We start from the raw sequence: 14,942 nt of genomic DNA, 5'->3' as shown, positions 1-14,942 counted from the left end.
TGACATGATAGAGCACAACCCCTTTTGCAAAAGAATACTAATTAAGCCTCAGAGTAGCCCATCTTCTGCACAGAAAGAAACAATCTTTCTGTAGAAAAATATCCAAGCACATCATCAAGGGCTTAATAAAAACATCTCCTAACTTTTATAAAAGTAATACGTTCTTTTCAACATCACTTCTCATATAATTACTGTACCTTACTGTGAGTACCATTCTGCAGACAAAACGGGCACCACTGTCTTCAAAAAGCAAGATGAAAAACGCTTTCAATATGCAGCTGCAGGAAACAAGTTTAAAAATATATCTTAAGTACACAATGATCAATAATCCCTGTTTTTCTCTACTCCTATCCATTATATCAGCAACTACTCACTAAAATGTGTTTGCCTGGGAGACTTTTTGTATTCCCATTGGTACTTCAGGGATTTTCCAATATTCTTTACTTCGTTTTCTCAGAGATGAAAGCCTTATAAGAAATTACAACTTTACAGCAGATTGCTCCTCTATGCCCTAAATATTCTTTTCCACATTAGCTATGCCCAAAAGAACAAAGGACCCAGTGGTTTAGTGGCTTGACTTGCAGCTCTAGCTTTCGGGAACAGCCAGCTAGCAGCAACTAATGAGCAACTAAGCACTGCCAGTACCAGCACAGAATTGATACAACAGTGTGCAACCACTGATGGAAGCTCCTGCAGGATCCCCACTCCCAGGCACAACAGGAAGCAAGCCAGTGAAAGCCACTAACACAGCACCAGCAACCCAGGTATGGGATCAGGTATATGCCCTGTCCTTGGAAATTCTGGCACGTGGTTTGGGGAAGTTGGCTTCCTCCTCATTAAATTGTCATGATCCCTAAACTGCACCTCTTGGCTCTCATGGAGATGTTACTTGTCCGCATCCAAATCACACCATCGCTAAAAGAACACTTACATTTGCAATGTCCATGCATTTCATTTTAGTATTTTCCACTGCTACTGTCCTCCTAATACTTCAAATCTTTGAAACAGAGTAAGAGGATCAACAAACACCTAAATACCTCATAAAATTAACTAATCATTACATACAGAAAAGTTATGATTAGTGGATATTCCACAGCCATCCCATTGCAAAGAACAATATTTGTTAAACAAGGTTTGAAAATAAACAAGATCATGGAAATCAGGATAATATTTTCCTGCTTGGCATAACTTTTTGGATAACTACATTTTTTTCCTGTGTAAAAATTGCAATATTGTGACAAACTCTTAAGAGCAGATGGGTCCATGAGATTTGTAATGATGTTGTCCTATAATATTTTTCAGGAAAGGAGAGGGTAAACAGGTTTAATTTACAGGGCTACAAGTTGTCAAGTTTAGGTCTTATTTTAGTCTGCTGGAATCCAACAGCATTGTCTTTATATGTCATCAACAGTATATTTCCAGTCAGGTTGGGAGGTCACTTAGTGAAGTCTGAACTTCTCCATATGGAATTTTCCTAGGTTAGCAATTAGAGACTGTTCACACAGGGAAGGAAGCATCTTAAGAAGAAGCATGGGAGAGGTATTTTTAAGCTGAACAGTCACCACCTTTCTCAGCTAGATGTGTGGAGTGCACAGATTATCTCTGTGCTGTTCGGGAGATGCAGGAGGGGTGGATCTCTCACAACTTAGAGGAGAACAGCCATCTGTGGCCATGCTTCTCCCTCCAAGCACAAAGTCCCAGTGGCTTTACACAGGTTCTGGATCAGAACCTCCATCTGGGGAGTTTCTCAACTCTCATTATGTGATTTGTATGGCCAGATAAGTTTTCTTAGTGGTAAACAGAGATAGTTAATTCTATTGCAAAATTCTCCTTATTATAACATTAAAAGGTAAGGAATAGGTATAGTGGTCCAGTAACTGAGAAGGAATTACAAAGGCAAAAAAAAATCATTTGCATTTTGGGCAATCAGATGCCTTTAACAGGAAACTGTTTACACAAAATGTACCTGATCTATTGGACTGGGGAAGACAAATTAACCAGTGATGTTAACCATATTATTTCTCAGCACGAGCTAATAATAATAGTTCACATCACTCAGAACAGACTCATTTTCATTTATTTTTGTCTTTAAGCAAAATAGCACAATATCCCCCAGTATGAATACCCATTAAAAAAATATGTTGCTCCATTTTAAAGCTTAACAATTGTGTGGTACAGTTACATCCTTGTTATATTCTGTGAAATGATTTTCACCTGCGTTTTTTTGCTCATTATTAAGTTTCAATGTCTCGCTATTTATTTAGAAAAGTTTGACACATAGCCTCTTCATGAATTGTAAGCTTCATGGTTGTATTCATGAGAATATTTTTGATTATATAGATTAAATAAGAAAGTTACTTACAATACAATATTGAAATGCAAATTCTGCTTCACCTTTGCAGCTGGTGGAAATTCTCCATAGGTGTAAGAAACCTGGAAAAGAGAGCAAATTATTCCCAGCTGCATCCTGATGCACTTTCATTTAATGACTTAGGTTTTAAAACACATCTACATTTCAAAACGGACAAGCACTCAGCAGTTCTTACTGATTTATTAATGTAAACAGGGATTTTTGACACCAACTTACCAAGTGATACAACAGCTAATAGCTCCAAAGTGGGACCATGTCCCTGTGTTTTCATTACTGCTGGGAAGGCAGGCAGAGGAGACAATAGGCATCTGGGAGGTGGCACAAGGGACACACCAGACAATGGCACAGTTCAATCTCCATCACTTTGGTGAATTGCACACTTTTTCTGCTGTCGGGTCACAACAAGTCCATGGCAAGTCACTTCTGGCCACAGGCATTGATTTTGAAAACTGAAGGGAGGAACAAGCAGCAGATCTCTCCTCAGCAGAACCCCATGCAGAAAGACTCCAGGTGATGAGAAGACAGCACAGATCGATGGCATTACAACTGCTATTTCACTTTCTCTGCATAGTCAGCTGGGGAACGCCCATGAACTGAGATGCATTCAGAAACTCCTGCCACATCTCTGACTAGCAAGGAATGACTGTGTGTCACAAAGTGCATCCATGATAGGGCTTCACACGGATCCCCCACAGAGTATATGAAACACATGCAGATCACACCAAGGAGGTTGTTCTCGATGGAAAACACATTGGCTAATAGTGGAGCATCCCCCGAGAAAGTGTTTGGTGCAACGCATTCCCACCTTCCACCAGGCATATCAAAGCAGAGCAACTTTGCCTCTGCTCCTCCCTGGACCTGAACCTTACCTGTTATCCTGATCCCATGGGGCCATAGCTCCACTGGCAGGGTGCTCCTGCACTGCACTGCAGGAGAAGGACACCTTTGGCATGACCAGTGGAAAGGCAATAACATTAACACTGTGCTCTCTTCACAGCTACTGCTGAATGTGAACATTCTGCAAGAGAAAGGATTTAATCTTCTCCCATAATTCTCTCTACATACTGATATAAATCTTCCTGATTTGTAGAGGCATAAAACCCTCTCACAATTAAGGAAATACTTATTTTCAGAGAATTACAGTTTTAAACACGAGTTGGAATATGGTTGTGGTGGAACTTGTTCTGCTTATCCAGCAGGTATACTGCATTTTAAAAGGAGAAACCACTTGCTTCTGCTGGAGTAGGATATCAGCTGAATGCAACAAACATTTCTCCCTTGTTTCATTGGGTTTGGGTTCAAAACCATTGATGGAAACAAAGCCAGTAGATAAGAAGTACAGCATTTTCTGAAGACTATAGAAACTGGAGAAAGGACTTCAAGAACTACTAAAGAGGCAACAAGCAAAAAAGAAGCATCAAATTAAAAGGAAACTCACAGAAAAAGAATAAGTCACAGAAAGGGCAAATGGAAAAGAGAAGCTGTTCAGAAGTGAAATTCAACTCATTTAATTTCTGGTGTTTATAATACAGATATGCACAGCTGCATTGCCTATCTTCCCTGTACACTCAAAGGAGAGCTGGTGATAATCCCACCAGTGCAGCCTAGCCTGGCCACTGTGGAAGTACACTCTAGGATGAGATGAATCACACACACATTTCACTTGCAGCGCTGCCCACCTCCTAACTGATGAAAAAGCATGACCTGTACATAAAGTCATAGGATGGTTTGGGCTGGAAGGGAACTTCAAGACCATCCAGTTCCAACTCCCTGTCATGTGCAGGGAGGGATACCTCCCACTAGATCAGGTCGCTCAGGGAATTATTTTGACCCAGGTATTATTTAATGCTTTTTTAACATTGCTGATACTGCAGCGTATGAGAAATAACTGCATGACTACACTCCAGCCTGGAGACAAACATAGTCTTAAATTGTTACTCTACTAAAGGAGCCCTCATTCACCCATGTAGTTCTCCATCACCCATTTACTGCCACATTATGATTCTTCTGTGTCATCATGAGGGCCCTGGAGGGCAATATCTCAGTTAAAAACTTGCCCAGTACACCTTAATCTCCACCCAGAATTTTCAGTTCTAAAAGCTAGGTGAAATTTTATACTTCAAGGTTTGTCTGTGGAAAATCTCATTGTCAAAAAACAAAACAAAACAAAACAAAAAACCACTATTTTTTATGGAGAAACCTAACAATGACAAGAAAAAAAAAGTCATCTCTAGAGAGCCAAAATAAAAGTAATATTTTTTTTAATGAAACTTCCCATTTCAAACTGTTTCCAAATGTATTGTCTATTGAATATGTATATTCAATAGAATATTGAAACTGCATATTTTGTTTGAAAAAAAAAAAAAAAGTCTGAATTATGCATTTAAAGATTCTTTATTCAAAACATTTTTTTATTCCCTGAAGCATTCAGATACTCTGGCTTTCCATTCCAATTTGAAAGGCAGATGAAATTTCAATATGTCCCAAATGGTGAAAACATTGTTTTCCCAGCCCACTGTGTACAGTTAACCAAAACCAGTTCTTTTCTTACCAAGGTCAGGTCTTTTGAACAATAGGAATTATGACATCCTCCTTTTTAGTTCTGAAAAAAAAACTAAGATGGGCAATTGCTATAAGCATTTGTAATAACTTACAGAGAGTAGGCAACACAGCCAAAGCTCAGATGCCAAATGACTGACTCCCATTTTTCTTGCAGTCACCAAGAGACCGATCAATGACTACTTTTTTTTTTTTGCTACTACAGGGTGCTGGGACAAATGTAATCCTTCCTCCTTACTGGCAACCACACCACAGAATTGCACAGTAGATGGTGTCATGATTCATGTACAGAAGGAACAAAAAAAAAGCAGGAAAGGAAAGATGTCCTTGTTTCATTGAAGCCAAAACCCAAATACTCACAATGGTTCCAACTCAGTATTTTATTAATGAAAAGACGATTTACATTCATACATATGCCCAGAAGGGACTGTTAGGCTCCTTGAGTTGAGTACCCTGTGGTCACAGAGAAGCATGTCACAGATGTGGATCCAAAGAGTCAGTACATGTCAGCACGTTACAGTTATGTTCCCCATTAGTATTGTTTTATATAATTTTCCTTTCAGGGAAAATAAAATAAATAAATAAGTAAATAAATAAAAATAAAACAACAAAAAACATATGAGATGTTCTATTTTTTTGGACTTTTGCACATTTCAGACAGCTTTGGCAATGGCACACAGGGAGTAAGACCATCTACCTTCTATACGGGGACTATATGCAGCCTATACTCCTGAAGCACAGCATGAGTCTCCATTCAAGGACAAACAGGAATGTAGCTGCAAACACACCAGCCACTGCTGTTCCTTGCTTTTCCTCATCTGCCCTGGGCTGAAAGCACAGGGCTGAAGTGCTACACTAATGCAGAGGCAAGACACAAAACACAGATTGTTCCTACAAGATGGGCTGATCTTCAAATGTTACAAACTCCACTGTGAGATGGAAAATGGACTTCAATAGCTTTAAAATTGAATAACAATAGTAATAATAATAATAAAGATTTCTTTGTGAAAAGATGTTCTATGAATGTGTTTTAAAACTTCACTGTGAAAAAACATCACCCTTCATACTCTTGAAGTGCACATGCAGCAACAGCGAAGCAAAACTGATTATCAAATTCAAAATATAGTAAAGGTAATAGACCACTTGACAACAGTTTCAGAAAATAGCAAAATACGCAGGGATGGGATAGTTCACTGCATTTTTCAAACTAAATAATTTTGCAGCAATTTGCTATTAACCTTCTTTAATTTCCATTTACACAGTTAACTCTCACTTATCAGAACTACTGAACATAGCACCATCTTCCTTTACTACTGAAAGCACTGGCAATGAATGCTAATCTTCTCATTCACCTATGTCCCTTCATTTGACAGTGTTCAAATAAGAAGTTGAGCCAGCTGCTAAGCAATGGGAATGAATGATGTTTTCAGCAATGCTATCTGGCAGTAAGGAAGGGGAGCCAAACAGTTTACTGGTAAAAATCTGTTCGTCCAGAGCTGGCTTCCAAAGAGTGGGGTACTTTAAATGTTAACAAGAATCCAATGAATTTGGGAATTTAACTGTAGTGTGTTTATATGACTTAGAAGTAACTTAACTTACTGACAAGGTTACAGCTTCAACTGCAGACACTGCAGGGCTTACTTACCATATTTGCATGATTTTACATACCAGTTACCCAAAGAAATTCCACAACAGCAGCAGGTGTGCAGGCTCCATTAAAACAACAAGTCAAAATAAAGGGAATAAATCATTCAGTGACAAACAGGCAGATAAAGCAGATTTTTAAAAAGCATTCAGTCTCAACATATTTCTGATACTGCTGAAACAAAAGGTGAAATTATCAATGGCAGGCATGAGAGTAACAATAAATTTTCTCTTGAGTCTTTAGAAAAATCACCCTATTTATCCCAGCACTTCAGGGGTTAAACAGCCCCCAAGCCTCCTTTTCTAAATTTCAAATAGAAATATATATATATATATATATATATTTTTTTTCCTAGACAATTTGTAGGTCCCTACTTTACTTTATAAAATTAGTTTATTCACAAGAAAATATTTTTCAGCATGCTAATTTATTTTTTTTTCACATAAGCATTTTCAGAACTGAATTCCTTAGCCTAAAACAGGAAGAATTATGTAGCCAGTCAATTTTATATTAATTATTTGACTTTAATATGCAGAGACATTATTGACTTATAGTATCAACATCCATATATAATGGTTCTTATTAGACTATGGAATCAAGGTCACAGCATCAATCTACAATTGATAATCAGTTTTTCAGAGTTCACAAGAAAAAAAAAAGGTGGCAAGACATTAAGAATAGCATGCAAACATGAACTTTCTTCATGGAAACAATTTTCAAAAGCCAACATTTTCTTCCTTCTATTCAAAATGGTTCATAAATCTGTCCTTGATGTGTCAAGAATTCAAAGATCAATCATGTTTCATGCTTTGGTAAATTTTCACATTTCTGCAGGGAAGAAACTCTTCAGTAAAGATGTATTCTCATCTTTGTATAGATGGCAAACAACTGCTATTTTGTGTAGTGTGTGGTTTCAGTCTACAACAATTTATCTTTATCACCCAGAAATGCTTGACAATGCAGGACACCATTAATCCTGATTTCAAACTGGCAGATAATTTCACACATACAGTGAACTTTGGCAAAGTATATCTCATTATTACTAATTTTCTGGTTGATGTTACCACTTCTTTAAATTACCTTAATTTTTTAAGAGCTAAGTTTAATGGTCTGTTTAGAGTTCTGCTTTTGAGTTTAAAAAATATTTTTAAACTGGAAAATGGAAATTTACTTAAATATAATAATCAGTTAATAATAAATACTTGACTCCCTATAAATGGCTGGGCTTCTTATTCTTTGTCTACTTTAAAATTTGTACATATATATGTCCACACATATCTTCTATTTTTGCCACTAATGAACTTCTTCACACACTTCTTAACTACCATATATTCTTTGTCTATAATACACAAATATTTGTTCATGCTGTACTAAACAACTCTGAATTTGGGAGATGCTAAAACCAGGAACTGAGCTTTTCAGCAGAAATCTCTATTTAGTGTTGTACCTGAATACTCTATAAATTATAAAGACAAACTTCCACCTCAGAAGAAAAACATTTGTTGTATGTTTAAGTGACCTACTGCATGTAAGAATAGGAAAATTAACCATTCTGTAGCAACCAAGGCACTTCCTGAGTCACTTACAACAGTAACAACCACACAAAAGAGGTTCCAGCAGGATGTCCTGTTCATCTTCTAGTGAAAGGCAGCTACAGGTTTCTGTCTGTCTGCCCTGTTCTGAAATTCAGGGACAGACACATCACATTGTTCTGCTACAAAATGTTCCAAAGCTTCATCATCCATACCACTAGGAAGCTAAACACTAGTAAGAGCACCTCGTCCTTCCTATTTGTTTATTTATTTGTGCATGTTATTCACATTTATTTTTATATACTGGCTCTTTTAGCCAACCTTCTGTCCTTACTCAAAGCTCTCCTCATCAGATCAGAATTGGGATAACAAAGCTACTCTGTCTTTTGTGGGGGAAGCAGGCTTAAAAATGACAAATAATGTGATGGGAGAGCTGATGTCTAGTTCATTAATCCCAATTGGCCCCTATGCACAAATTAATTTACTCCTCTCCTGTCTTACCTGGTCTGTACTTGAGCCAGCTTGCAACCACTCAAACTATAATCCTAAGTGATGCCTAGTCAATCAATCAGCAGCTTTTGTGAAATGAAATAGCATCACAGATTCTGGACATCATCCATAAAATAAAGTTACTGCAACAAAAAAAAAACCCACCTCATTATCTCCTGAAAAATCCTCCACAAGCCTTCAGAAGAAAATGAGCAGGAGCTTGGGTAGGACAGGTATCCATGCTGCCTGTGTGATCTCCTCCCCTGCAAGCAAAGCCTATGATCACAACAACCAACACACAATACACTGCCCTCCTCCACTTATTTGTCATACCCCTCAAGCACAATGACACCTGTTCCTGTTCTGATCTACAATGGGGTCAATTTAACCTTATGGTTAACATTCTCAAAGTCATACAGAGTACTGAAAATTATCACCACCAGTACACAGTCAGTAGTGTTGCCAAAATGAGAGAAATGTGAGGCAATCACAGTATCATACCATGAACTGAAATGCAGCCAAGAAATCAAGGATTTTTGAAAAACTCAAGGACTTTTGCTAACTACTTTGTCAATGTCAGTATATAACCTTTTCCAAAAACCAAGAATCTGCAACCAGAGTCATTATCAAGCAATGTGCCTCATCAAGCACCTGCTGAACACAACAGATTCTTTAAAACAAGTCAGTCCACTGCTATGTCAAACAGAGGTGGTCTAGAAATACATCCATCATATTCTGCTCCTGAAGCATTAGTCCACTATACCATGTAAACAATACCTTGTAAAACTCTCAGAAATGAATCTGGCCTAAATTCAACAGAGAAAACATTTTCCCTGCTTTGCTTCCCATGTTAACTGCTTTGTGATAAATCTTGAAAAATCCTTACCATGTTACCTCCGATTTTTTTTTGTGTTGTTTTGGTTTTTTTTTAAGCTACAAACTGACCAGCAAATGAGGGTGTTTGGCGCAACCATAAAAATATATAACAAATCAAGCCTAAAAGGATCTGGAAAACAGGTATACAAATGAAACAGGCTTTAAGCATAAACAAATGATTCTCCCAAAAGCCTGACAAATTTGAAAGCTACAAGTTTGTATAGGAATGGTAACATTTCAGAAATTAGCTGAAAAGTATGTTCACAATGAACAGAATTTTTTCCAGTTCATAATTGAAATAATGTTATGGCATTTTCACCTAAGCCTAATGACATAGAGTCCAAATAACCAGCTGTATTTCACTTTTTGAACAGAATGTTCCCAGGAACAAAAAAGCCAAGCTGTTTCTTTGTCTGAACCCAGCTGCTGATAAGAACATCTAATTCTCAATTTCACTGTCTTCTTAGAGGGTATATTTCAGTGACAAAAGAAGCTTCTTCATTTGCTTTCTCTACTTCATTGCTTCAACAGAGATTTACAAGTGCAATAAAGCACAGGGTCTTGTTCACAGGAACACCTCTCTGTTAAATCATCGTGGCATTTTCCACAATAATACTGGAAAATATTGGTTTTCTATATGTGGAAATCAGCAAATAGCAGCTGTGGTTCTTTTTCCTCATAAACCCTTTATGCATATAATTACATTATTTATCAGGATTGATTTTGCTTCTCCACCAATTTATATATTACATGTTAGCGGAAAGAACAAATTAGAAATGCAAAGAATCCATATGTTAGTGTTACAGTTTGCTTTATCTACAGTGTTACAGATTCCCTTCTGGTTCCTAATTGATTTCATAATTTGCTTGGATGCACAAGAAACTGACTTCATAATGAGCTCCTGGGAGTCAATATTTCTATACAGTATATCTAAAATGCCAAGAACTAAGTTAAAGATATTTCAGAAAACTCCTGCAATGTAGTGTGCAATACAGCACAGTTTAAAATTAATAGGCACAGTTACTATAAAAATTCAGTTCATTTTCACCTATGATTGAATACTGCACAGCAGTCTAAAGGTAAAACTACCTGGTGTCTGTAACTTGCTTCTGTAGGATCACATCTCACTGTCTTCTGTTGTGGCTCAGTTGGTAATTCTCAACTGCAACTCAAGTATAATTCTAGCTTCCTAGTGCCAACAAACTGTTCTTTTAGTAGCTTTCCCAACAAGGCTTTCCTCTCAGAAAGGGAAAAAGAACTGGAGAATGGTTTGCACTGGAAGCTGGACATCTCTCAGCATTACTATAAGAAGTAGTCTGCTGTCCCTCTCAAACATAAGTCCCAAGCACTGTAAAAGAAGCCTTGAGGGATCTAAGGAGAGCAGCCTAAAAGAAAGCATGGCCTGAGATGCTAAGTAAAGGCAATACAACATCATTTCAGATTATTATCACATTAAAGTCACAACAGTCCATTATTCTTTCTACTAAAGTACTTCCACAACAACCTCACCTCTGAGGTCACTACAAAAACTTAGCATGGAAAACTTTTCTCCCGCTTGTTCCAAATTTGTTTCTCATTGATTTTCATTTGCACTTACTTGTTGTGTTTAAATTGGGCTGTTATTATAGATGAAAATGGCATAGATTCAGCAAATAGCAGGGCACAAGGAACCTGCCTTCTTCATATTAGTTTCAAAGGTCTCCTAGACTACATTCTTCCATGAATACTCAACACACTGTTTTGATCTTGTATTAACAGACACAAACCTCCATTTCCTCAATATCAAAACCCAGACCTTCATCATATCTGAATTTCAGCAAAGTTCTTTGGTAATCAATCAAATTGGGAACCCAGATCTACTTTTCAGATTGGAACTGTAAATCTCAAAGTACTTGAACTAACTGCCCAGTCTGCCCTTAAAAAATATGATACTCCCACAGGAATAGTGAAGTGGACTAAGAGTTTTTTTCACATATATATTCTTTACCAAATAGTTACATTCAAAAATAAATTAACCAAAAGCAAACATGAATTTCCTTAGGGCACAGTACAATTTTACTCATATACAGGATTTAATTTCCAGCATATACAGTAAGACTACATTGCTCTTCTTTACTACAGCTATCTGTGTCTCTTGTATGGATCCAGGAAAGAATATATCAATAACAGGAAAAAAGGTATGAATAACCTTCAATAAGGTGACAGGATTACTCGCCCAACTAAATTGATGAAGCTACATCTGGAATCCTGTGTCCAGTTCTGGGTTCCACAGTTCAAAAAAGGTAGGGATTTTCTAGAGAGTGTCCAAAGGAGGGCCACAAAGATGATCAAGGGCCTGGATCATCTCCAGTACAAGGAAAGGCTGAGAGACCTGGGCCTGTTCAGCCAAAAGAGAAGAAAAGAGAAGACTGAGAGGTAATCTGATCAGTGTTTACAAATATCTAAAGTGTGGGAGACAAATGGATGGAGCCAGTCCATTTTCATTTGTGTGCAGTGAGAGGACAAGTGCCAATATCCAAAAACTGAAACACAGGAAGTTCCACACAAATGTGCATAAGAACTTCTTTACAGTGAGGGTCACAGAGCACTGGAACAGGCTGCCCAGAGAGGCTGTGGAATCTCCTTCTCTGGAGATATTCAAGACCTGCCTGGACACTTTTCTGCTCAGCCTACTGTAGGGAACCTGCTTTTAGCAGGGCGGTTAGACTTAATCATCGCCAGAGGTCCCTTCCAAACCCTATGATTCTGTGATTCTGTAAGTGTTTATGGGTAAGAATCAGGGGGGAGTCCAATAACGTAGATGTCATTGTGGAAGTCTGCTATAGACCACCCAGCCAGGATGAAGTGGCAAACACAGTATTCTATAAGCTGCTGGGAGAAGTCTCACAATTGCTAGCTCTTGTTCTCATGTGGGATTTCAACTTACCAACTGTCTGCTGGAAATACAACACAGTCTAGGAGGTTCCTGGAGTGTGTGGAAGATAAATTCCTGACACAGATGGTGAGTGAGCCAGCTGGGGATGGTGCCCCACTGAACCTTTTGCTTGCGAACAAGAGAAGGACTTGTGGCTGATGTGAAGGTTACAGGCCATCTTGGGCATAGCAATCATGAATTAATAAGAGTTCTTGGAAAAGAAACTCTTGGAAAAGAAGGGTGGTTAGCCAAACTGCCACACTGAACTTCTGGAGGGCAGACTGTGGCCTGGTAAGGAGACTGGTTGGAGGAGTCCCTTAGGAGGCAGTCCTGAAGGGCAAAGGAGTCCAGGAAGTCTAAACGCTCTTTGAGAATGAAATCCTAAAGGCGCAGGAGCAGGCTGTCCCCATATGCCAAAAGATGAGCCAGTGGGGAAGCAGACCAAACTGGCTGGACAGAAAGCTTTGGCTAGAGCTCAAGAAGAATAAGAGAGTTTATGACCTTTGGAAGAAGGAGCAGGCCATTCAGGAGAACTACACAGACATCGTGAGGCTGTACAGGGACAAAATTAGAAAGGCCAAAGCCCATCTGGAGTTCAACCTGGCTACTGCTGTTAAGGACAATAAAAAATATTTTTATTAATACATAATCAAGAAAATGAGATCTAAGGAGAATCTTAATCCTTTAATGGATGTGGGAGGAAACATAGTGACAAGAGATGAGGAAAAGGCTGAGGTACTTAATGCCTTCTTTGGCTCAGTCTTTAGCAGCAAGACCAGTTGTTCTCTGGGTACTCAGCCCCCAGTCTGGTAGATAGGGACATGGAGCAGAATGAAGCAGAATAATCCAAGAGGAAATGATTAGTGACCTGCTACTCCACTTTGATGTACACAAGTCTATGGGGCCAGATGGGATACATCCAAGAGTAATGAATGAGCTGGTGCTTTCACCAAGCTGCTTTCCATCATTTATCAGCAGTCCTGGCTATCAGGGGACTGGTGGCTAGCAAATGTGACACCCATCTACAAGAAAGGCTGGAAGGAGGATCCAGGGCCTGTCATGGTGACCTTGGTGCCAGGGAAGCTGATGAAGCAGATTATCTGGACAGCCATCACACAGCACTTACAGGACAACCAGGCGATCGGGCCCAAACAGCAAGGGTTTATCAAAAGCAGGTCTCTTGCTTGACAAACCTGATGTCTTCTATGGCAAGGTGACACACTTAGTGGATGAGAGAAAGGCTGTGGATGTTGTCTACCTACACTTTAGTAAAGTTTTTGACAGTTTCCCACAACATTCTTCTGGAGAAATTGTCTGCTTATGGCTTTGAGACAGGTGTATGCTTTGCTGGGTAAAAAATCTGGCTCAGCTGCCAGGTCCAAAGAGTTGTGGTGAATGGAGTCAAATCCACTTGGAGGCCTGTCACAAGTGGTGCCCCCAGGACTCAGTACTGGAGCCAGTTCTCTTCAATATCTTTGTCAACGATCCGGACAAAGGGATAGAGTGCACCCTCAGTAAGCCTGAGGATGACAACACCAAGCTGGGCGGAAGTGTTGATCTGCCTGAGGGTAAGAAGATTCTACAGAGGAATCTGGATGGGCTGGACCAATGCTCCAAAGCCACCTGTATGAGGTGTCTCCAGCACAAGGCCAAGTGCTGGATCCCACACCTGGGACACAACAACCCCCTGCAACACTACAGGCTGAGGGAAGACTTGCTGGAAAGCTGCCCAGCAGAAAGGGACTTGGAGGTATTGTTGGACAGCCAGCTGAATATGAGCCAGCAGTATGCTCAGGTGGCCAAGAAGGCCACCAACATCCTGGCTTGTACCAGGAATAGCGTGGCCAGCAGGACCAGGGAAGTGATTGTCCTTCTATATTTGACTCTGGTGAGGCTGCAGCTCAAGTACACTTTTCAGTTTTGGGCCTCTCAGTACAGAAAGGACTTTGAGGTGATGGAGTATGTCCAGAAAAGGTCAAGAGGAAGGCTATGAAGCTAGTGAAGAGTCTAGAGAATAAGTCTCATGAGGAGTAGCTGAGGAAACCAGGGTTGTTTAGCAGAGAAAAGGAGGCTCAGGGTAGACCTTATCACCCTCTACAACCACCTCAAAGGTGGCTGGAGTTGGGGGGAGGGGGGTAAATGAGCCTCTTCTCCCAGACAACAAGCAACAGAACAAGAGAAAATGGCCTCAAGCTGTGCCAGGCGAGGTTTAGTTTAGATATTAGGAAAAGTATCTTCATTGAAAGGGTAGTGAGGTATTGGAACAGGCTGCCCAGGTAAGTGGTTGAATCACCATCCCTGGAGGGGATGTGTGGAGATGGTGCTTAGGGACACAGCTTATTGGTAGACTTGCCAGTGCTAGGTTAACAGTTGGACTTGATGATCTGACAGATCTTTTCCAACCTAAACGATTCTTTGATGCTATGATAATAACTATCATTAAGAATATTCTTAATGTTAATCTATGTTAATTAGTGCTTATTTATCATTTTATTGCAGTAGCACTTTAACTGGATATCTCAAATGTATAAACATTAAAAATTGAGCTAACTACAG

General features: G+C 39.3%; 1 long non-coding RNA gene across 1 annotated transcript in view; it reads right to left on the bottom strand.

Moving 5' to 3' along the window:
• Positions 1 to 9,158, bottom strand: part of LOC137848165 (uncharacterized) — a 143,648-nt gene extending 134,490 nt beyond the window's left edge. The window contains exons 1-4 of the long non-coding RNA XR_011091196.1: positions 8,762 to 9,158; positions 2,588 to 3,389; positions 2,363 to 2,433; positions 198 to 278 (exon numbers count right to left, since the gene is read on the bottom strand). This is a non-coding gene — a long non-coding RNA (uncharacterized lncRNA). The remainder of the gene's footprint in view (positions 1 to 197; positions 279 to 2,362; positions 2,434 to 2,587; positions 3,390 to 8,761) is intronic.
• Between the last annotated feature and the right edge of the window lie 5,784 nt (positions 9,159 to 14,942).

The sequence above is a fragment of the Anas acuta genome, chromosome Z, assembly GCF_963932015.1.
Source record: "Anas acuta chromosome Z, bAnaAcu1.1, whole genome shotgun sequence".
NCBI lineage: Eukaryota > Metazoa > Chordata > Aves > Anseriformes > Anatidae > Anas > Anas acuta.
Note: the sequence above shows the minus strand (reverse complement) of the source record. Positions and strands in the feature narration are given on the sequence as shown.